This window comes from Leucoraja erinacea, chromosome 19 (genome assembly GCF_028641065.1).
Source record: "Leucoraja erinacea ecotype New England chromosome 19, Leri_hhj_1, whole genome shotgun sequence".
NCBI lineage: Eukaryota > Metazoa > Chordata > Chondrichthyes > Rajiformes > Rajidae > Leucoraja > Leucoraja erinaceus.
In genome coordinates, this window is record NC_073395.1 from 17,278,726 (window position 1) to 17,301,683 (window position 22,958).

The following is a 22,958-nucleotide window of genomic DNA, read 5'->3' on the forward strand; positions in this document are numbered from 1 at the left end:
AGTATGTTCTCCACCATGTACCTGGTGAGGTTTGAAGGCGTATATGGCGACGTGTCGAATCTCCTCAAACTTCTGAGGAAGTAGAGGTGTCGATGAGCTTTCTTTGTGATTGCATTATTGTGCTGGGCCCCAAGAAAAGAATTTCAGCATGGCTAATAACTTCCTTTGATGGAGATAAGTTCATAGATCCTCAGCTTTGCGTTCCTGAACAAATCAGTAAAAACTGATGGAGTACTTTGAATTATGCAAAATAAACATTGATGGCACTGGCTAAAGAATTTTTAAAAATAATGAATTACCAAAATGCACTCTCTGAACTTAACCAAAAATGAAAACCAAGTCATCCAAACACATAACGTTTGTAATTTTGCTAATCATCCTGGGCTTTCTGAAGAGAAAGCTGTAACACTGGGAAATAGGAATGCAGCAGCAGAACAGTCAATATAAATACCACGGCAAAGCCGGGGGCTGGATCTGTTTGAGGAGGTCTGGTGTGATGTGGAGGCATTGGGATGGTGGAAGGAACATTACTCTTTAAATTACTTGAGTTGATACTTTTTAATCAATCCCATCTTCACAATAAGCATTATGTTGCTGAAGTATCCAAGAACTGTTAATAACTTTTAAGGAATTTAGCAGCCTGAACGGGATAATAATAATAATAAATGCATTCCATGTGGGTGCACTTTAATACTGAGAATGATCCATGATTCACGTTAAGATCCAGGGACTAAATTTACTGTACCATTCTACTGGGTTTTTTTAATTGCTGTTTTTTTTTCCCTTTTTCCTTCCACCCACAATATTTAATATGTAAAAGAATATGTGATTCTGTTCCATTTTGTTTGTTTGTTTGTTTTTTGCCCACTTTTCATTTCACTGCACATCTCGTATGTGTATGTGACGAATAAACTTGACTTGACTTGATCATTCTCTGCAATTCCCGTCACATGTAAAGTGATTGATTCCACCACCAGACGCATCTCCCCGTCTCCTTCTCTTTCTGTATTTCACAGGGACCGTACCCTTCATGACGCCCTGGTTCACTCACCCGTTCCGACCAACCACCCCTTCTTACGACACTTTCCATGAACCCACAGCGATGCAACACTTGTCGTTTCACCTCTTCTCTTCTCCCCAAACAGTCTATCCAGGTGAAGCAGTGATTCACTTGCACTTCTTCCAATCTGGGGGACTGGATTCAGTGTTCACAGTGTGGTCTCCACCACACTGGGGAAACTAAATGCAGATCGGGTGATTGTGTTATGGGAGCACCTGTGCTCAGTCCACAGGGGCAGCCCTGAGTTTCCTGTTGCCCGTCACTTTAATTCTCCACCCCACTCCCACTCTGACTGACCATACTGTCTCCCTGCGATAGCTGCGAGCCTTTGTTAAGAAATTAATATTTCTCCAACAACAACATCAACCATCAGCAGTACAAGCCAATCCAAACATGACCCCACCAAAATTAACACAGAACTTGAATTAGGAGAAGCAAGGACCAGCAGATGCTGGTTTACAAAACAATACACCAAGTGCTGGGACAGGCTGCACCCATGGAGAACGGGGATAGGTGACGTTTTGGGTCTGGATTGTTCTTCAGAACCGATGGTACAAGTTGGGACCCTTCTAAGATCGAATGAGGGTCCCAACCTGAAACATCACCTAGCCATGTTCTCCATGGAACTTGAATGAGCTGGGTTCCCTCTGTTTCGATTAGGCTATTAAAATTCCAGTCACTTGCAGCAAGCACACATTCTTGCAGGTCGACATCATCTGTGGGATTGCTTGCCATTCTTTCACCATATGTGTCCACTCCATTGTAAGAATGCCTGTGTGTACCTTGACAACACTGCTCAAATCAATGTGGCTTCCTACCTAGACAGCAAATAAACGACAAGCAAGTGAAAGCAAACTCACACCAACTTACTACAAGTGTCAACGAGACAAGCAGAAGATTGAGCCAAGTACCAACAACAAAAGGACTGAAAGGACTGCCGCAGAAAGTCAGTGACTAGAACCCACGGAATATTTACGAGCGATGCTGCCACTTCAAAGTCTGTGCTAAACACAACAGTTTAAGCAATGCAGTTAAGAAAACAAGCAAACTCAAAATGATCGTGATGAAACTCTGTGAACCAACATAGCTCGTAGAGCTGCTACCTCACAGCTCCAGTGACCTAGGATTTAATTCTGACCTCGGTCTGCATGGAGTTTGCATGTTCTCCCTGTGACAGTGTGGGTTTTCTATGGATGCTCCCGTTTGCTTGCACATCCCAAAGATGTGATGGGTGAGAGGTGGATCGGCCACTGTGAATTGCTTTTATCTGTACGTTGGAGTTTTGGGGGCAGTGGATAGGAATGAAGTGTGATTAGCATTGGTGTACGTGGGTGCTAGTTGGACAGTGCAGCCTTGGTGGGCTGAAGGGCCTGTTTCTGCCCTCCATGACTTTGTAAACCTCGTGCTCTCGATCACTAGGATCGCTACAACTGATTGATCACCTTACTTTAAATACATTTGCTCACTTGGTCATTAACATTTAATCCTCAGTAGGCCAATTTACTGAATATTATGAAGTGTTTCCGAACAGATGACGTACCCAAGATGGTTTTTTGATCTGCCCTAATCTATTGAACAGACTTTGTAAACTGAAACGTGCAGCTTTTACAACCTTAGGATGTGAACTGTTGGTTGCAAAGGTTTTCATTAGATTGCAGTGATGAAAACAGAGGCATCAACTTGGGGGAGGGCGAATTCTGTCTGTATCATGTTCCTAAATGTCCTCAAGCAAGCATTTGTTCTGAATGTCTTATGCTGTTCATTTACCATTGCTTAGCTTTCCTGGGGATCTTACAACTGCTCATTAAGCCACTTGAATCCTTGTTTGAGATTTTTAATCCATTGAGAAAAAGATGCTGGCTGCTATAATTAATTATATTCTTGATTCTTAACACCTGCCAGAAAGACAGAGTGTGAATTATCTTCCTTTGGGTTAAAATCAACCCCCAAGTACTGTTACAATGAAGCACAAACGGTGATTTGTGGTACTGTCTCATTTGAACTGGCAAAATGTATTAATTTTAGTGAAGTTACAAGCTGTCATTGATTTAACTTGTCTGTGATCAGGAGGTGAAGCAGTTGCTTTGTGAATTACTTTGCTGGGCTATCTGAAGACATTTTTTTTTTTCCCCCCTGGAACTATTAAAGTATTTTTGAAGTTATTGTAAATTAATTGTCATTGAGGGAACAGGACACAGTATCCATGTAATACTGTAGTCACTTTGGGGCAGGTGAAATATAAATCTGAAGGCAACGTACATAGAACATTGAACAATACAGCACAGCAACAGGCCCTTCTACACCGACCATGATGTTAATCTCACTACCTCAACTTGCGTGGACATGGTGTGTATCCCTCCATTCCCTGCCTGTTCATGTGCCTGTCTAAATGTCTCTTAAACATCTCCTTCGTGTCTTTTTCCACCATTGCCCCTGGCAGTGTGAGCCTTGCACATCATCTTGTATTTGATGTGTCCACCCTGGGATTCAAGACTCTGACCAACGACTCTATCGATGCCTCTTGTCATTTTATAATCTTGCATCACGTCACCCCTGAGTCTCCAGTGCTTCAGTGAAAACATTCCAAATTTGTCCGACCTCAAATTATGGCTAATACTTTCTAATCCAGATACTCTGGTAAACGTCTTCTGCACCATTTCCAAAGCCTCCACATCCTTCCTGTAATTGGTGAACAGAACTGCAGTAGTCCAAATGTGGCTTAATTAAAGTTCTATATAGCTGCAACATGACTTTCCCACTTTTATACTCCATGCCCTGACTGATGAAGGCAAGATGCTGTATGCGTTTCTTTACCACTGTATCCAATTGTGCTGCTGCATTCACGGAGCTATGGGCTTGCAGGCTGAGGCTTGATAGCTGTACTGAGCAAGAGCCTAACTATTGTTCTAGCAGATGATACGTGGAAGGAAATTGCAAACTGCCCATTCTACTTGGGCTAAAGGGTTCCACTAAGAGCAGGAAAGTGACCCTGCTGGCCAGCAGCCAGTCCTCTACCTCCTTTCTCTTTCAGGGTATTACTTTTTGCAAACTGTTTCTAAATTTCAGCTACATCTGCAATTCAACTTTATTGGGAAGTTCTGTAATCCTGAAGTACAAATGAAAATTGGCCCATTGGTTCTGGGCCTTGCAGCAGATACCGCTGACGTATGTTTATGAGAACAAAAATTTGATGCAGGAGTAACCACAGAGCCTTTCTAATTTGCTCTGCCATTCAGGAAGATCCCAGTGGATCCCCGATCGGGGCCACTTTCCTGTAATCCCATGTACTCTGATTCCTTTAGTGCCTTGAAGGCATAAGCACATCAACAGTCCTTCGTGGTAGAGATTTCCAAATGTTTACAACACATCTACACAATCCAGTCCTGAATGTTTGACCCCTTATCCTAACAGTATGCTCCCCAGTTCTAGACCGTCAGCTGAAGGGAACAACATCTCGCCCCTGACCTGTTTTTTTTTAATCTCTGACATCTGTATTTAAGATCTGAGGACATGCCCTCAGTTTGCCGGTTGTGCTTGTGGAATCCCTGCACTCCACGGATTCAATGTGGCCCTGCATGTATACCAGGGTTGGGCTGGAGCATGTAAAGGTTTAGGAAGCAGCAAGGTTCATGGTGATTAGAATGGGCAACAGACCAAAGGCATCAGACCAGTATCGTTCCACCTAGCTGGGGCTAGGAATAGAAATCAGCACTTTAGGATTTGAATTTCATTTACGCTCAGTCTGCCTTGGCCTACGCGATGTCCAGTTTACCAAACATTTTAACTCCCCTTCCCATTCCCAGACTGATGTTTCTGTCCGAGGCTTCCTCCATTGTCAGAATGGGTTCGCTTGTAAATTGGAGAAACAGCACCTCCTATTTCGCATGGCCAGTTTACAACCCAATGGTATGAACGTTGATTTCTCCAATTTCAAATAAGTCCTGCATTTCTTCCTCTCCCCCCCTCCCCCCTACCTAGTCGTCCTGCTAGTTCCACTTTTCGCATCCTTGTATCCATGTTTCTAGCACATTTTCCCATCCAATAAAGGGCCATTGTAGACTCCACCCTTCCTGAGCTCATCTGCTTCCAGCCCTGTTTTGTTCTAGCCTTTCCTTGTCCTCAGTTTCCCTCCGCCCCCTCCCCGCTCCATCACCATCTTTCAGTCTGAAGAAGGGTTCCAACCTGAAACGTCACATATTCCTTATCTCCAGAGAAGTTGCCTGACCCACTGAGTTACTCCAGCATGTTGTGTCTATCTTCAGAATTAGCAGTTCAATCTTCTAGCACAGAAGTTTGTCATTCTATGGCATGGTATGCTTCTCCTTCCTCAGTTTAGGCATTGAGTGTAAGAGCCATGTGGCAGGTTTATAGGACTTTGGCTAAGCCACATTTAGAGCATAGAGTGCAGTTCTGGTTGCCCCATTACATGAAAGATGTGGAGGCTTTGGAAAGGGTGCAGAGGACGTTTACCTGAGTGCTGCCTGGATTAGAGCGTATTGCCTATAAGAGTTTTGACAAGCTTGGATTGTTTTCTCTGGAATGTTAGAGTTTGAGGTGAGACCTGATGGAAGTATCTAAAACTATGAGAAGCACAAATAAGGTAGACAGTCTGAACATTTTTCCTAGGCGGAATTGTCAAAGACTAAAGGGTACAGCTTTAAAGTGAAAGGAGCGAAGTTAGAAAGCAAGGCAAGTTATTTTACACAGAGTGGAGCACGCTATCAGGGGTGATGGTGGTAGTGGTAGATATGATAGTGGCACTTGGAATGAAGGGATATGGATCAATCAGAGGAGATTAGTTTAACTTGGCATCATGTTTGGACAGACATTGTAGGCCAATGGGCCTATTCCTGTTCCTGTGTTGTACTTTTCTATTTAAAACAAAGAATGACTAAGATTGTAGTCAGATGAAGATAAGTCTGGATACCTGTAAATGTGACTGAGGTTGGCCCATGGAGGTGGAGTGAGAATACTGAATGGACTGGTCCTGAGGACAATATGTAGAATGTATTCAGATGTACTTCAACGTATTGCATCTGCAGATTGCAAGACTATGTCCTTTACAGTCAGGTTCTTGAATCTTGAATCTACAGTCGGGTTCCACGCACACAAATAAATCAGACAAGATTCAGTTCACTTAATATAAATGAGTCTGCAGCCAAACCTTTAACTCAGCTGCAGGCCCGCACCTCACAAGTCCCAACATGTTAGACGGCACAGGTGAATGGTTTATTGGCTTTACCTTCAGCTGCACAGTTATATTTGAGCCAGATGTTGGAGATCCTTCCTTCCTGCCAAAACTATAGAGGGCTGAAAGTTTCATTCGGAATTTGATTTCACTGAGGTGCCACCTCCCTATCCAAGGGATCACTCTCAGCCCTACACGCTTTGCTTTTGCCCCAACACTGGAGTAATAACAAAATCACCAATGATCAGAGTTGAAAGCAGAAGTCAATAGAGTAGATTCTATGCATTTGTCCGCTGTCTTCGGACCGATCACTGGCACCAATGATCTGGAATAACCTTCACACAATTCCTTGCGGTTTATTTCCTCTCTTCCATTAGGATGCTCCTTAACGCCCACCTTTTGTCCAAACATTTAGACATTTGTGTGGATTTTAACTTTTGTCTGATTTAGCTTTTGCAAAGTGCCTTGGAACTGTTGAAGGCATTGGATAAATGTACATAACTCTGCCAGTTTGTGTAAAAGTGAACACTCCACTACATGTACTTTCTGGAAAAATTATGCTTCCTGCTTTAAGCTTTCTTGCTTGGCATTTTGTTATTTCTCGGGTAGAGGCATCAGTAAAAAGTCTTGGGTCGAGCAATATATTTAACGTGTAGTTCAGTGTGTTGATGTCCCGGAAAGCACATAGAGGTGAGCTTGCAAAACGAAGTTTACTCCATCTCCTCTCTGTTCTTAAAGATAACATCACCAAATTTGCACAACTTTTTCTCTGGGTAACAAACTCAGAAGAGAGCACAGAAGCAATGCCCGTACATTATTATAGTCTTATATTAAACAGCAAATGATCAGTTTGCTAGTGGTGTCATACAAAGAATGCATTGGCTACGACAGAAAGTGCAGTGGAACAGGAGTTTTGCTTTTGTTATTCAGGTTGATAAAGGAATGTGACCGCAGCCTTTCTTGTCATAATTCTTAAACTATATGCTGGTTTACCTACTAGTTTGAATCTGTTCGGAAAACATGTTTATTGCATTTGTGGAATGCAACTTGGGATGAAGGACCATTGCGCAGGATAGCACCACAGTGGACGGCATTAGTCGGAGAGAAGGGTAAACCGAGAAACAGTGAACAGGTGAGGTTCACAATAGGTTTCCAACACAGTAAACCTCCGGCAACTGGGAAGTTGTATTAATTAAGAAAAGTTTTACAAAAAAACTTACAATTGTATCCAGCTCGTTCGGGTATAGGTTATCTTCAGATTAGTGGCTATGTATTTGAACCAAACAATGACTAGAAGAATTTGCTATGCAGAAATATTAGCCGTCATGTTTTAGGAGTGCTACGTGGTCAGGGTCTGGATAACACCACCTGTTTTATTCAATTGCTCAATTGCAATTTTTTATTTTCTGAAATAAATGTAAGCAAATTTATTTAGTTCGGGTTTAATCAGCTCAATTAAAATGTCCAATTACTTAATATGCGCAGTTGGTATATTCTCATCTATCCACTTGCTAATTGTGGCACTTTCCTGCATAAGTTTAGAACTTGTTTCCTTGTGTATGGACAGAGGAATGCAGCATTGCACACCGGCCACATGCCCTGCTCATCTACACTCTGCACACCTCCCATCCAATTGCCACCTTCACTAGTGGGTGTTGCCCTTGTCCTGGGATCCAGTGTCAGGATGGATTGCATCTGCCTTTGAATCTGCTGTGTTTCATTTTTACAATGCAGCTGTGAAAATTAGGTGTGGCCTCAACCAGGAGAATGATCTGCCTTCTCCTGTGTCACCTCCAGCTGTTGCTCAGCACCTCAATGCCTGTTTCATCCGGATGGCAGAGGCCAGGACAAATCCTTGGCACTGTGTTGATCGGCATCACCAGACCTGCAGTAGAATCAGGACAACTTAGTGTTAATATTATTATTGGTGTATTATTGTCACATGTTACTGAGATACAGTGGGGAAAAAATGGTTTGCGTGCTATCCAGTGAAATCATACTAGACATGAATAATATCAAGCCATAAGTTAGCAGGTTGTGCAAAGTGAAAAATACTAGAGTAGTGTTACAGCATTATAACATTACAGTTACAGAACAAGTGCAGATTAAAAACAAAGGGTATGGCTTTATCTGTATCCTAACATATGCACCAGATAACAACCGGAAAAATGAAATTTTTTTATTTGCCACAGCTTTAATGCACAATGGATGGAACAACAATAAACATACAATAAATGATCAGTTATTCTAAATTGATTTTAACATAAAAGTGCAAAAAACTGAGTAGCAATGCAAAGTCCACCATGGTTCGGTGCTGAGGTTGGGTTGTGGTTAGGTTTGTCCAAGGTGGTTCAAAAACATAACGATTGTCAGGAAGAAGTTGTTCTTGAATCTGGAGGCCACGGTTCTCTGACTCCTAAATCTTTTAGTTGGTATCAGTGAGTTGAGAGCATGGGCAGGCCAGTGTGGGTCTTTGACGATATTGAATGCTTTCTTGAGGCATCGCTTCCTGTAGCTCCATTTGATGAGAAGATCAGTACATGATGGACTGGGCAATGCCCACCATATTCTGCAGCCTCCTTCGTTCTTGAACATTTAAAAATTTCCGAGCCAGTCCGTATGCTCGGCCCTGCACACTTGTAGAAGTTTGATTGAGTCATGCAGCCAGGTCCTTAGTAAGAATCCTTTGCTGTCGGTCACTGGTCTGACTTGTAATATGAGCACAGAGCATTGCCTGAGGTTAAAGGTATCCTTTAAGGTGTCCCTTTATTCGAAGGGCTGAATGGCCTACTCCTGTACCTATTGTCTATTGCTTCTTGCATGCCTCTGGTTGAGTACAGGGAACCTCTGACTGTGGCTGCTGAGCGAATGGCACAGAGCAGTCTGACCAAAAGGTGTCTGAAGGTGGAACCTGGCTACACACAGTTAGGCTATCTGCAGCAGACAGTCAGGTCTGCATTCTTCGGATGCAGTGGTGCAAGTGAGGCAGGGAAAGAAGCTGCAGGGTTATTTATGATACGGAATAGAAAGGCTGAGAAGTGCTGAAGGATTGGGTTTGTGATAAGGCTTGTTTTTCTGCCCTGAGGCACTCGGAAGACTCTAGAGCAAAATAAGGCAAAATGACAGCAGAAAAAAGGCCTGAGCTGAAGAAGCAATAAAATAGCTGAGGAAAGGGAAAATATCAGTGATATTTCACAGTTGATATGTGAAATTAATGGAAAAGGTGAAACTAAGCTGCCCAGAAATGGATGGCACGGTGGCGTAGTGGTAGAGTTGCTGTCTTATAGCACCAGAGACTGGGGTTCGATCCTGACTACGGGTTAGATAGATAGATAGGTGCAGGAGTAGGCCATTCGGCCCTTCGAGCCTGCACCGCCATTCAATATGATCATGGCTGACCATCCAACTCAGTATCTTGTTCCTGCCTTCTCTCGATACCCCCTGATCCCTTTAGCCACAAGGGCCACATCTAACTCCCTCTTAAATATAGCCAATAAACTGGCCTCAACTACCTTCTGTGGCAGAGAATTCTAGAGATTCACCACTCTCTGTGTGAAAACAGAGGGTTCCCTCTGTACGCTGCTTGTCTGCCCTCTTTGACCATGTGGATTTTTCCCGGGTGCTCCAGTTTCCTCCCACATTCCAAGGACGTGCAGCTTTGTAGGCTTATTAGAATGGAATAGAATAGAATATGTTTATTGTCATTGCACAACAATTGTGCAACAAAATTCCATTGCATCTCCTTCGACACAGGATAAAAGATTTAAAAAAGAACAAAACACAACAGCCATTAACTCATTATTGGCTTCGGTAATCATTGTTAACTGACCCTAGTGTGAGTAGGACTTCAGAATTAAGGGACAGAAGTTTAGGGGTAATGTGAGGGGGAACTTCTTTACTCAGAGAGTGGTAGCGGTGTGGAATGAACTTCCAGTGGAAGTGGTGGAGGCAGGTTCATTGGTATCATTTAAAAATAAATTGAATAGGCATATGGATGAGAAGGGAATGGAGGGTTATGGTATGAGTGCAGGCAGGTGGGATTAAGGGGAAAAAAAGTTGTTCCGCCCAGACTTGTAGGGCCGAGATGGCCTGTTTCCGTGCTGTAATTGTTATATGGTTATATAGGATAGTGTTAGTGTTCGGGGATCACTGGTTGATGTGGACTCGGTGGGCCCAAGGGCTAGTTTCCGTGCTGTATCTCCAAACTAAAGGGGGGGGGGGGGGGGCGGGGGGGCGAAGGGAATGAGGGTAAAATAAATATAAACGAGGATAGGATTAGTGTAAAAATGTGCTTTTAATGGTTGTTGTTGTTGTCTCGGTGGGCCAAGGACCTATTCTGTACTGTAGCTCCCTACATTCCTCAGCTACAAAGTATCCGTCCGTGCCTCTCCTAGATTAACTCACTAAGTAGAAACAAACCCCAAATTCCACCTCTAACCCTTGTTGGACTGAGCTCCCCAACTCACCCAATCACAGAGTCTACATTCCAATACAGCAGCAGATCTTTTTGGACGTGAACTCCATGTTCATCACTGATTATATTTAAATAAGGCCCAACGACCTTCAAGGCAGCACTTTGCCATAAGGTCATCAAGGTGGAGTGGGCAAGATCTCCGGAGTGGTGGTTGTAGGTTTAGCTTCTCCTCGTGGAATGCTCCATTGGCTGGGATGGACCTATGGGACATTTGAGTATACGGGATAAGCGAGGGGAGCTATGCACCAGATCAAGCATCATCTGTGTTACCTTCCCTTGAAGCTAGCACCCTAATAGAGTCATAGAGTGAGACAGTGTGGAAACAGGCCCTTCGGCCCAACTTGCCCACACCGGCCAACATGTCTCAGCTACACTCGTCCCACCTGCCTGTGTTTGATCCATATCGCTCCATACCTGTCCGATCCGTATACCTGTCTAACTGTTTCTTAAATGTGTAAGAAGGAACTGCAGATGCTGGTTTAAACTAAAGATAGACACAAAAAGCTGCAGCAACTCAGCAACTCAACTCGAGATTGTTACATTGCCTGTGGCCCTCCACGTGGTTCCCCAAGTGTTCTCCTCATCTGCTGCCGCACCCGCAAAGCACCCTGGCCACATCTTCTCCCCCGTGCTCCTGTCAGTTATCTTTCCAGAGATCCATCAGCCTGCTGTTTCCCCCTCCCCAGATAACCTTACCCCAACATTCAAGTTGTCCCATTCTGTTTCTCCATGCTCTGAATTCCAAACTCCGTTCTCCCATATGTATCTCAGCTCCGGCCTCCAGCCCACTTCCCAGACCTCTAGTGCTTCATCTGTCAGTAGTTATTTCTTCAGCTGCAATGCTAACTCCTAATCTCCAGAGCTTTCAAAGTCCCTCTCCACTTCTCTGACCATTTACGAGTGTCTCCTCTTACCACTGACCGCCAGCAAGGATAATTATGACTTATCTTTTTGTTAAATTAAAGGCAATTCTGAAGTTATTAACTTTAAATATGAAGGAACGAACATTCCATTCATTAACCTGTTCTACAGTCAAAGTATGGTTCCACTTAAATCAGTGCGGAAGATAACAATTATAAGAACTTCCTTTTCCTGTGGCTGGTAAAATTGATCAGTTGAATGCAGTTAATTGACATTTTCAACATAATTTTGTTCATACATCTTGCTTTTTCATTAAGGAGAGTACTTGGATTAATATGTCCAATAATAACCACCAGCAAAGCTTCCTCTGAAGTCCATGCAATCCTCTGTCCACCAAACAGCCTTGTTCCCTGTAATCATAGCTCTCTTGCCCTTTCTCCTCCCACTTTGAGCCACTCCGTCAGATGGGACATCTGCTCCCCTCAGGGGATCTCTTAGTGATTAGAAGTGAAAACTTTCCTGCAAACCAGAGCCCTGAGCTCCCTCCTGAACCACGTACAGTTTATTTTTTCTTGAATCTCTGCTGTCACAATAATAGCCTTGCATCTGAGACCATCCTATTATAGGAGAGAAGGAAGTTTGGCAGAGTTGCATCCAACTCAAGGCTTGCATTAAGTTTATATTTGCTTCGTCCAAGCATTTTTAACCATACTGTTGCAATTTCCTCTCAATCTAGAATCAGTGATGTGATTATAAATTGCCGTGTATTCACAAATCCATTACTCTTAATAGGTGTTGAAATTAATTCTTGGACATTGGCCACACCACAAATATTAGTGTTTCTTTCCTATCCTTGTCGTTCTTGATAAAGATGGATCTGCATCTTAGATGGCTCCTCTACTGAGGCCGTCCCTCGTCGTTGAGGATGACTTGCTCTCGGGTAACTCTTGAGGCTAACGTGGGAACTGCAGACTCTTCCATAGGTTCAGTTTCTCCTCTGAAGAAGGGTTTCGGCCCGAAATGTTACCTATTTCCTTCCCTCCATAGACGCTGCTGCACCCGCTGAGTTTCTCCAGCATTTTTGTGTACCTGACTCTTCCATACAAGGTGTTTTCCTCTATCAACCCGATAATCTCTCTGCCGCTGGCAGAGCTTGGAATAGAGTGCCTGCTTCAGGGATCCGGTGTCAGGCGCAGCCTGAATGGGTAAAGTACTTCCATAGGAAGGACCACATCAAGATGATCTTGTCCTATATCTGTTCTATATCTGTGAACAGAGGTCCATTTCAATGTAGATGCTTGAAGCATCATGCTACACAAGACCCAAAATTGTTCTGCATTCATTGCTCAGTTTCTCACTCACTATTTAACAAAGAAGAAATCTGGTGTGTATTGAGGTAAGAAAAATTGTTACTCTAGTTTCCATTTGTAGTGTAAGGACCGACACTTTGAATCAGAAGTGCAATTCAGCGCAGGTGTGCTTTTCAATGTTCCCACACAAGTTACTCAATATAGCTAGAGAAACTGCTTGCACCACTTTCTGGCATTACAACTTGCTCAATGGCATGTACGAGGATGTTACGTGCTCAAGGGTCCGAGCTATAGGGAGAGGTTGGACAGGTTAGGACTCCTTGGAGAGCCGAGGCTGAGGGGTGTTCTTATAGAGGTGTATAAAATTATGAGAGCAATAGATAGGGCAAAGTCTGTTTTCCAGGGTTGGGGTATCAAGAACATGAGGGTGCAAGTTTAAAGTGAGAGGGCAAAGGTATAACAGGAACTTGAGGGGCAAAAAAGGACTTGGGGATGTTAATGGTATCATGGAAATACTGAACACTGCATTCCCTTATAAGGGCTTTGTGTGTATCTTAGTAGTGAACAAATAAATGATTTAGTACTTTGAGTTCAATCATATGTTCAATCTGTCAGATTTACATTTACCTGATGCAAGCTGCATGTACAAGATGATGGTCTATGGAATTATGGTTTCCAATGTTTCTATAATGCCAAAAAATATTTAAAATAATTTCCATAAGTCTGTACAAAATTCAGGATTATGACATCTTTCTCCAGCTGAGTCTTGGCCCCATGGTGTGAAATAATGGGATTATAAACTTTCAGGCTTAGTGCCAGGGAACAAATGGGATGAATGGATTGATGGGTGGAAAGATGAATGAATATTAACTTCCAAATGGACAGCTATTTACCAAGGAGAGGCCATACATCATTTTTAATTGATTGCAACTGAACATGTGTGTGGCTGGCTACAATTTAACATTAGGTCCAGATAATGAATTTTCATAAAAACAAGAACTCGGAGACTAAAATAACACAAAAAACCTAACTCCGTTTGATATATATTCTGTTCAAAACCAGTTTTATATAAAGTCATAGATAGACACAAAAAACTCAGCGTGTCAGATAGCATCTCTGGAGAAAAGGAATAGGTGATGTTTCGGGTGGAGACCCTTCTTCAGACTGAGTGCAGGGGAAAGGGAAACGAGGGATATAGATGGTGATGTAGAGAGATACAGAACAAATGAAAGAAAAATATTCCAAGGTAACGATGATAAAGGAAACAGGCCAATGTTAGCTGTAACCTAGGTGAAAATAGTCATGTGGCTTCCACTTGAACTCACAGGTCTTACTGCGATGTGTATATATTTCTGTGTGGATTTCCTCCTGGTGCTCTGGTTTTCTCCCATAGCCCAACGGCTGGCAGCCTGGTAGGTAAACTTGCCATTGGAAATTGCATTGTGTTTTATAGGAAGTATATGGGAGGTGTTCATCGATCTAGGTAAAATTAAATTGGATTTGTGTCAGATTAGTGTACATTTGTTGGTCACTGCAGACTCTGAAAATTGAAAGACCTGTTTGTACCAAATGACTATAATATTTAAATTACAGCCAGTAAACATTTGAAATCCCCACTGGCCTCTTTTTTTAATTTCTTGCACTTTTTTGACTTTTCTCTTAAAATTGTATCGCATGAAGGAGGAACAATGCTGCCCTTTTTGAATAAAATGAAAGCCAGGAATGCAATGGAAAGCATGATAAATAAATGTGTAACAAGAGTCAAACTGCTGAGTGTTCACTCCTGAAAGGAGGTACTGTACCACACCAAGCCACCAGCTCTGTGGAAAAACATCGGCATTTGGAGCGCAGCAGAATTCACCCAGCTCAGAAAAACGGCTTCCAAACCCATCTTGAGTCAATACTCAGTTCACAACTCATTCTCGAGTCTGGTGCAAGTTATTTCAAAGTGCTATCAACTTATGGCAAAGACAACATGCAGAAGGCAAAGAACATGAAAGGCAAAGTTCATTCTTAAACAAACTGAAAGGCAAATTATAATCATTTATGTTGTGAAGGATCATTGAAGAAAATACCTATTTATTATTTAGTGGAATTCTGCAACCATTGCATAACGTTTAGTTTAGCGATACAGCGCAGAAACAGGTTCTTCGGCCCACTGAGCCCGCACCGACCGATGATCCCCGCATATTAACACTCTCCTACACACGCGAGGGACAGTTTACATTTATACCAAGCCAATTAACCTAGGAACGTGTACGTCTTTGGAATGTGGAATGAAAACGAAGATCTTGGAGAAAATCCACGCGGTCATGTGGAGAACGTGCAAACTCCATACTAACAGCATCCATAGTCTGGATCGAACCCGGGTCTCTGGCGCCGCAAGCGCTGTAAGGCAGCAACTCTACCGCTGCTCCACCATGCCGCCCATTAGTGGTGTAAAAGAAAAGTAATTTGCAGATGTCGGAAATCTAAAATTACAAATGAAAATACTGGAAATACTCAACAGATCAGACAATATCGTTGGGGAGCGATCTGCAGATGGCCCATAGGTGTTGCCTGATCAGATCAGTGTTTCCAGCCTTTTTCTGTTTTATTTCTTTGTCTGTGGAAAATAAGATGAAAGAAGCCTTGAATTCACACTGGTGATGTCAGCACAGGTTGAATGCTGACTTTCATTCTGGTGCTTGCAGGGGCCTCTCATTGCCTTCATCTTAACCAGTGAAAGCTGAGCTCTTCTGCCCTTTAATTTCCAGGACAGGAACGCACTGCTATGGGAAGCACTGCTCGTTGGTTGCACTGGTCTAGGCTCTTTGCCAATCTTGGCAACAGCAAGAAGACACAGCATGATTTCCACAATCAGCACTCACTTTGTCAATAGCTGGCAAGCCACCGAGCAACTGTCTCAGTAATGGATTCCAGCATTTTTCCAGGGAAAGATGATGTGCAATCTGGCCTATAGTTTTCTCATTGCTGTCTCCCTCATTTCTTGAATAACAGCATTATGTTTTCAGTTTTCCAATCTTCTGAGACTGCTCCAGAATCCCAAACTTGGCCGCTGCAAGTAAGGATTTCATTGTTCAGTTGTCTGTACGTTCGGCAATTAAACACTCTTAACCCTTGACTCTTCAATCTCCTCCCTCATTGTAAAGCATGTCATATCCTCTCTGGCCCACCATATCCTCTAATACCATTAATGTCCCTCTGCATCTTTCTGTTTACTCTTGCCTGCAAAGAGAGCTGATCAACGGGAGAACAGTTGTGAATGTAGGCCATCATCGGGTGCTTGTAGCCATTAGCTTGTATACTGAGATTTAAGAAGGAACTGCAGATGCTGGAAAATTGAAGGTACACAAAAATGCTGGAGAAACTCAGCGGTTGCAGCAGCATCTATGGAGCGAAGGAAATAGGCAACCTATAGGCAATAGGCAACGGGCCGAAACCCTTCTTCAGACTAAATGTTTGATCCTGATGCAAGATTTCTACCTTAATGTTGAACATTCTTTAAGCTCCTCAAATGTTGTCTGAGCCGCTGAGCTCCTCCAGCAACTTATTTTTGCTCTACTATCCCACAGCTGCATTTACTGGAATCTCCAAGGTTAGATCCAAGTGGGATCGACATGCGCTAAGTCAATGGTGTGTGTGTGGCCCGCAGTCAGGGCCACAGGAACGGGTAATCTTGGCGCAACTCCCTGGGGGGTATGAATGTAGTTGTAAAGAATGGGTTTACCTTCAGGAGAAGGTTGCAAGGTGGGCGCAATGATATTGCCAGTGGATCAACAGGTCTGTTTCCAGCAATGTGTGGAAAGTCAAGGAGCTTGTAGAAGCCACTCCAACACTTGGTGCGCCAGTCATGCAATGTCAGATGGTTATACAAGGTTTCATCACTGTGGGAGCTGAGCCTACCCGGGTATTGTTTTGACTTGAGAAGGTTAGCACACTGAGGTCATTCTCTATCATTTCTCTTTCACACCTCTCTGCCTGTGTGTTGACTTTCACAATATTCAGATATCATCAGGCACGTTACTGGCCAGCATACAGTTAGTGCTATGTATCTCCCACTCCCCTGACATCAGTCTGAAGAAGGGTCTCGACCCGAAACTTCACCCATTCCTTCTCTCCAGAGTTGCTGCCTGTCCCGTTGCGTTACTCCAGCATTTTGTGTCTATCTTCAGTTTAATCCAGAATCTGCAATTCCTTCCTACACATTCAAAGAATATCACCACCCATGAAGGGCAAACAATGGGCACTAATTTTAAAAGCGTATGGGAAGATTTGAAACAATTTTCATACAATAAACATTACAGACATGCAAGTTGTTTTTTGAGGATTGGATTTGCACTGGAATCTCAAATCTAGTGGTACTGTTATTAATAAATGCTACAGCATCTGAGTTTGTTTGTCAACTTTGTACCCGTGCCAACAAATGCCATGCTTCATTGAAATAGGAAGCACTTTTTTGAACAAACAGTGGTAGGAATCTAGAATTCTTTCCCCAAAATGCTGCATTATTTGGGGCCAAGAAGAGTTTTAAAGACTGAGGTTAATAGCCTCGGAGACACAGCTGGAGGAACTCAGCAGATTGGACAGCATCTGTGATTTAGTTTACCTTAGAGATAGAGCATGGAACCAGGCCCTTCGGCCTATTGTGTCCATGCCAACCATCGATCACCTGTACATGAGTTCTTAGTTTTAGTGATACAGAATGGAAACAGGCCCTTTGGCGCACTTGCGTCCGCACCGACCAGCGATCACCTGTACACTAGTTCCATCTTACTTGTGAGGGAATATTTACAGAAGCAATTAATGTACAAACTTGCATGTCTTTGGAATAGAAACATAGAAACTAGGTGCAGGAGTAGACCATTCGGCCCTTTGAGCCTGCTCTGCCATTCAATATGATCATGGCTGATCATCCAACTCAGTATCCTGTACCTGCCTTCTCTCCATACCCCCTGATCCCTTTAGCCACAAGGGCCACATCTAACTCCCTCTTAAATATGGCCAATGAACTGGCCTCAACTACCTTCTGTGGCAGAGAGTTCCAGAGATTCACCACTCTCTGTGTGAAAAATGTTTGTCTCATTTCGGTCCTAAAGGATTTCCCCCTTTATTCTTAAACTGTGACCCCTTGTACTGGACTTCCCCAACATCGGGAACAATTTTCCTGAATCTAGCCTGTCCAACCCCTTGTGGGAGGAAGCTGCGGTACCGTAGCTATCTCACACGGTCACAGGGAGAATGTACAAACTGCACAGACAACATCGCACCCGGGTCTCTGGTGTTGTTAGGCAGCAGCTCTCCTGCTGCGCCACTGTGCCGCTCTCTGAGAAACAAAGCGTATGATGACCTCTTGTTGGATAAGGATATCAAGTATCTAGAGATAAAGTGGGCAATTTGAGTTGTACAGATCACACAAGATCCACCTGGGCAGTGAAAAAGGTCCAAGGATCCAAATTGTTCATTGCTATTCTCATGGTCCGAAGACAAAGGCGATGGTAGTGTGATGAATGATCTGGCATATCTGCATGGACTGTGCAGTGGTAACGTTCCTAAATGAGATATTTTGGTGTCCAAAAATATTAACGTAAAGGTTGAATGATTCCCAATCATCACCCGATATTCAGCATTAGGTCTCCTCCTCAAAATAGCTTCCTGGAATTTGCTATTTAGAATCTATTTAGAATCTTCTGTTTTGATTTTGCATAAGGAATTTTATTTAATTTGGGTCCAATTCTTTTGCTGCTTATTTCTTTCGGTGCGTTTGCCAGCTGTCAGCCGAGTCTGTGTTCCTGAATTGTCATGTTTTTCACACAAATGTGCATTCATCAGGAAATAATCTTTACTCAATTACTTAGGAATCCAGTGCTGCATTTCCACGATAACGTTTTGTTACCCTGGAGTATTGCTGTGGACAGAGGCTCAGAGCAAAATAAATCACCAGCTGAAAACAATGAAAGATGGACTGTATTTCCAACCAAATTATACCTTCTGTTGCCAAACTGTGCTCCAGAGCTAAACTTATTTTCAGCATGGCTTTTATTAAAAACGTACTTGCAGAATGTTTTACAAGTGTACCATGCCAACAATTTACATTAATTCCAGAGATCTAAAGAATAGTTGGAACTTATTCAAGTCAGTATTTTTTGGGGGATACAGTTTCAGGATAAACACATGTGCTGAGATGTGACAACTTCATCGTCCTTCGGCCAAGCAAAACCAGGGGATGTTTTCATTCAGACAGTCAAACATTTTTACCAGAATACAGATGGAAGATTTCTGGGGGGAATGGGCTGCCCACCAACTTCCTGAGGCATTTGTGGCATTGAAGGACTTTGTGGCATTGAAGGACTCCACTTGGTTTCTTAGTTGGTTGTCTGACTGGACACATAGTTCAAAGTGCTTGAACTCCACTTTGGAATCATTCTTCAAAGAGGATTGTATAAAATGATCAAATGGTGTCCAAGAAGCTGGAAGAAATTAAACATGAAAATGTGCTGACTGGACTGATATAATCCGGGGCTCAATGACAAGAATAAAACTTGACCTCGGTGCTTTCGGGTTAGGATTCGGAAAAATCAGCCAAAGATTCCCAATGCTGATAACTATCCAGTGACTCTTACTGGAAAATGCATGTGTGGTCATCAGTGGTGGCCAAATCAATTTGGACATGACATTCCCACTGGAATCCTACATCTAACATCCTTTTTTTTGCATTTTGTATTGTATTCAATTTATTGTCATTGTCTCATATTAGAGACAACAAAATGATTTTTTCTTACAGTCAAGTATCAAAAAAAAAAAGAATAATAATAAAAACATATTAAAAAAAAAAAAAAAAAAAAGCACAAACACAGAAGTCCACGACACAACATAACTACGACACAACACAGTGGCACCAAAGTTGAGGAAGGTACCATAGTCCAGCCAGCCTCCCCTCCGATCTTCCCAGATGTTCATCCTCCCGGTGAACATTCCATTGTAGTATCAATGGAGTTCCACAGTCTTGGAAGTGCTGTCTTTTAGGAATGTTAAAACCTATGATAGAAAAGGGAAATGCTCAAAATAATCAGCATCTGTGGAGGTAATGGCATAGCTGTTAGTTTATTATTGGTAAAAAGAAAAGACACAAAGTGCTGGAGTAACTTAACGGGTCAGGCAGCATCCCTGAAGAACATGGATAGATGATGTTTTGGGTCATGACTCTCTTCAGGCTGATCGCAGGAGGGAAATTAGTTGGAAGAGGAGGAGGAGCAGGTCAAAGTGTGGCAAGTAACAGGTGCATGTCCAAGGTGGGGCGCAGGGAGGAGAGGGGCAGGAAAGGGGGTAGAGGTTGGAGGGGGAGAGGAAAGGTTGGGGGGGGGGGGGGGGGGGGGGGGGGGGGGGGGGTGTGAGGGGGGGTGTCAGAGGTAACCTAAATTGGAGAATTCAATGTTGAGTCTGAAGAGGGATTGAAACGTCACCCATTCCTTCTCTCCAGAGATGCTGCCTGTCCCGCTGAGCTACTCCAGCTTTATGTGTGTATTATCAATGTTCATACTGTTGGGTTCTGTCATCAGCTACCCAAGCGGAATATGAACTTGCACCTATTTCTACGCTTCCCCTCCTCCTCCCCCTCCCCCTCCCCCTAAATTCCTTTGTCTGCCTTCACAATTCACAACTCTTCAATCCTTTTGTCTCATAGCTTCTGTTTTTTAAATAATTCCTGGTCCTTGTCCAACCATCTACCTTTGGCTTTGGGGAAAGGTTGCAGAGGAGGTTTACCAGAATTATGCCAGATGAGAGGTTATTAGCTGCATGGAGAGGCAGGATTGGCCTGGAATGTTTCCTGTGGAATGCCGGAGGGTTGATAGCATAGCTTTTGAGATACAAGATACAAGATACAAGATACATTTAATTGTCATTTGGACCCCATGAGGTCCAAACGAAATGCCGTTTCTGTACATTGGTACATGTGCCAATAACAAACGTAAACCTAAGCCTAAAGAATGCAGTTGCCAATGTACCAGGCAAAGGGAAGATCTGCGGGGCACTGAAGCAAGGGCTGATTCACACACCTTGCAAAAAGACAGCAGTACCATTGTGCCATGCGGGTTTGACTTTGATTGGGAGGAAATCTATCCCCGTTCTCTGAGACTTTAGAATCTAGACCTTAGAGATACAGCGTGGAAACAGGCCCTTCAGCCCAACCAAGTCCACACCGACCAGTGATCACTCGTACACTAGCATTATCTTGCACACTAGGAACAATTTACAATTTTACCGAAAGCCAATTAACCTACAAACCTGCACGTCTTTGGAGTGTGGGAGGAAACGGAGCACTCAGAGAAAGCCCACGTGGTCACAGGAAGAACGTACAAATTCCACACAGACTGCACCTGTAGTCAGGATCGAACCCGGGTCTCCAGCGTTGTAAGGAAGCTGCGTCACTGTGCCGTCCCTTAAAACAGAGAATGGGAATGCATTTCTAATGTTTTTGAGCTCTGATGAGAGGTCATCAACCTGAAATATTAACGTGGTTTCCACAATGCAGCCTGAGTATTTCCACCATTTCTGTTTTAATTTCAGATTTCCAGAATCTGCGGTGAATGGTTGTTTTCGATGTTATTGTCTTCTTTGTCCTCTGAAAGAGATGTAAAAGAACGCCCTGCATCATTCACGGAAGGACTGGGATTTGCCTCTGAACATGGGGAACATTTTTCAGCTAATACCATCCCCTCAGATTATTATTCATCATGACCAGTTTGCAGGATATTGGTGTACGTTTACACAGTACGACATTGACAACCCCCCAAAATGGCTCAAAACCACTTTGAAACAACCCAGTGTTGTGAAGTGGGCGTTGCTTCCAGTGGTTTGGTCGAAGGTGCTCACTTATGTAAAGTCCCAGTGATGCAGAGCTACTGAGGCTACATTTCCACTGGAACTACATGAAATCAACAGCAATGGCCAGTGCTTCAAGGCATAGGGTTTTGTTTAACGAACATTTGGATACAATTGAAGCAATCTAAGACGTTGGATTCGGATGTAATTGCTTCAGGTGACTGTGGCGGAGAAATGTATTTCGGTCACTGACATGGGTTTCCAAGAAGATTACAATGCACTGCTGCTCCCAAAATAACTTCTATCACTAGAGGCCAAGGACAGATTTATATTTTCAACACTTTTATCGCAGATCATTTATATGATAAATTTGGACCTGCATTATCATTTCCATCGTACAAAGTATGTCATGCTATTTATTTCAACACAGCCTAAGGCATTCATTTGTCTATCCCCTTGCCAATACTTCAAATACACCTGTTAAAAATAAACCCAACACACCTTCTCAAAATATTCCATTAAAATAAAAATGCCATTAACTTTTGTCCTTGTCACTTTCCAATTTTTAGTTTCTTATTTAGTCATACAGAACAGAAAAGGACCCTTTGGCCCACTTTGTCCATGTGGCCTTTTATGCCCAATTAACAAATCCTATTCCTGTATTGGGACCATGTCCTTCAATACATGATTATTCAAGTGTCTGTCTTAATGCCTCTTAAACATAGTGATTTTAGCTTAGTTTAGTGTAGTTTAGAAATACAGCATGGAAACAGGCCCTTTGGCTACGTCGACCAGCGATCCCTGCACATTAACACTACCCTACACACTAGGGACAATTTTACATCTATACCAAGCCAGTTAACCTAAAAACCTGTACGTCATTGCAGTGTGGGAGGAAACCGAAGATCTCGGAGAAAATCCACGCAGGTCACGGGAAGAACGTACAAACTCCATAGAAACAAGCACTCGTAGTCAGGATCGAACCTGGCGGTGTAAGGCCCTACTGCTGCGGCACCATGCTGCCCCTATCGTGCCGATTGTATCTAATTTCACCACCTCCTTCAGTAGCATGTTCAAAGTATCAACAACCCTGTGTAAAAAAACGACCCCTAAAATCCCCTTTCAATCTCTTGCCTTCCATCTTAAAACAATGCCTTCTTGTTTTTATTACATAGGGCAGATAATCAAATTTATTTCCTATATATGACTTTCATAATCAATATCTCTATAAGGTTCATCCCT

General features: G+C 43.0%; 1 long non-coding RNA gene across 1 annotated transcript in view; it reads left to right on the forward strand.

The window, feature by feature from the left end:
- LOC129706275 (uncharacterized) overlaps positions 1-22,255 on the forward strand; it is a 54,632-nt gene extending 32,377 nt beyond the window's left edge. Inside the window, exon 4 of the long non-coding RNA XR_008725030.1 lies at positions 21,462-22,255. This is a non-coding gene — a long non-coding RNA (uncharacterized LOC129706275). The remainder of the gene's footprint in view (positions 1-21,461) is intronic.
- Positions 22,256-22,958: the final 703 nt, after the last annotated feature.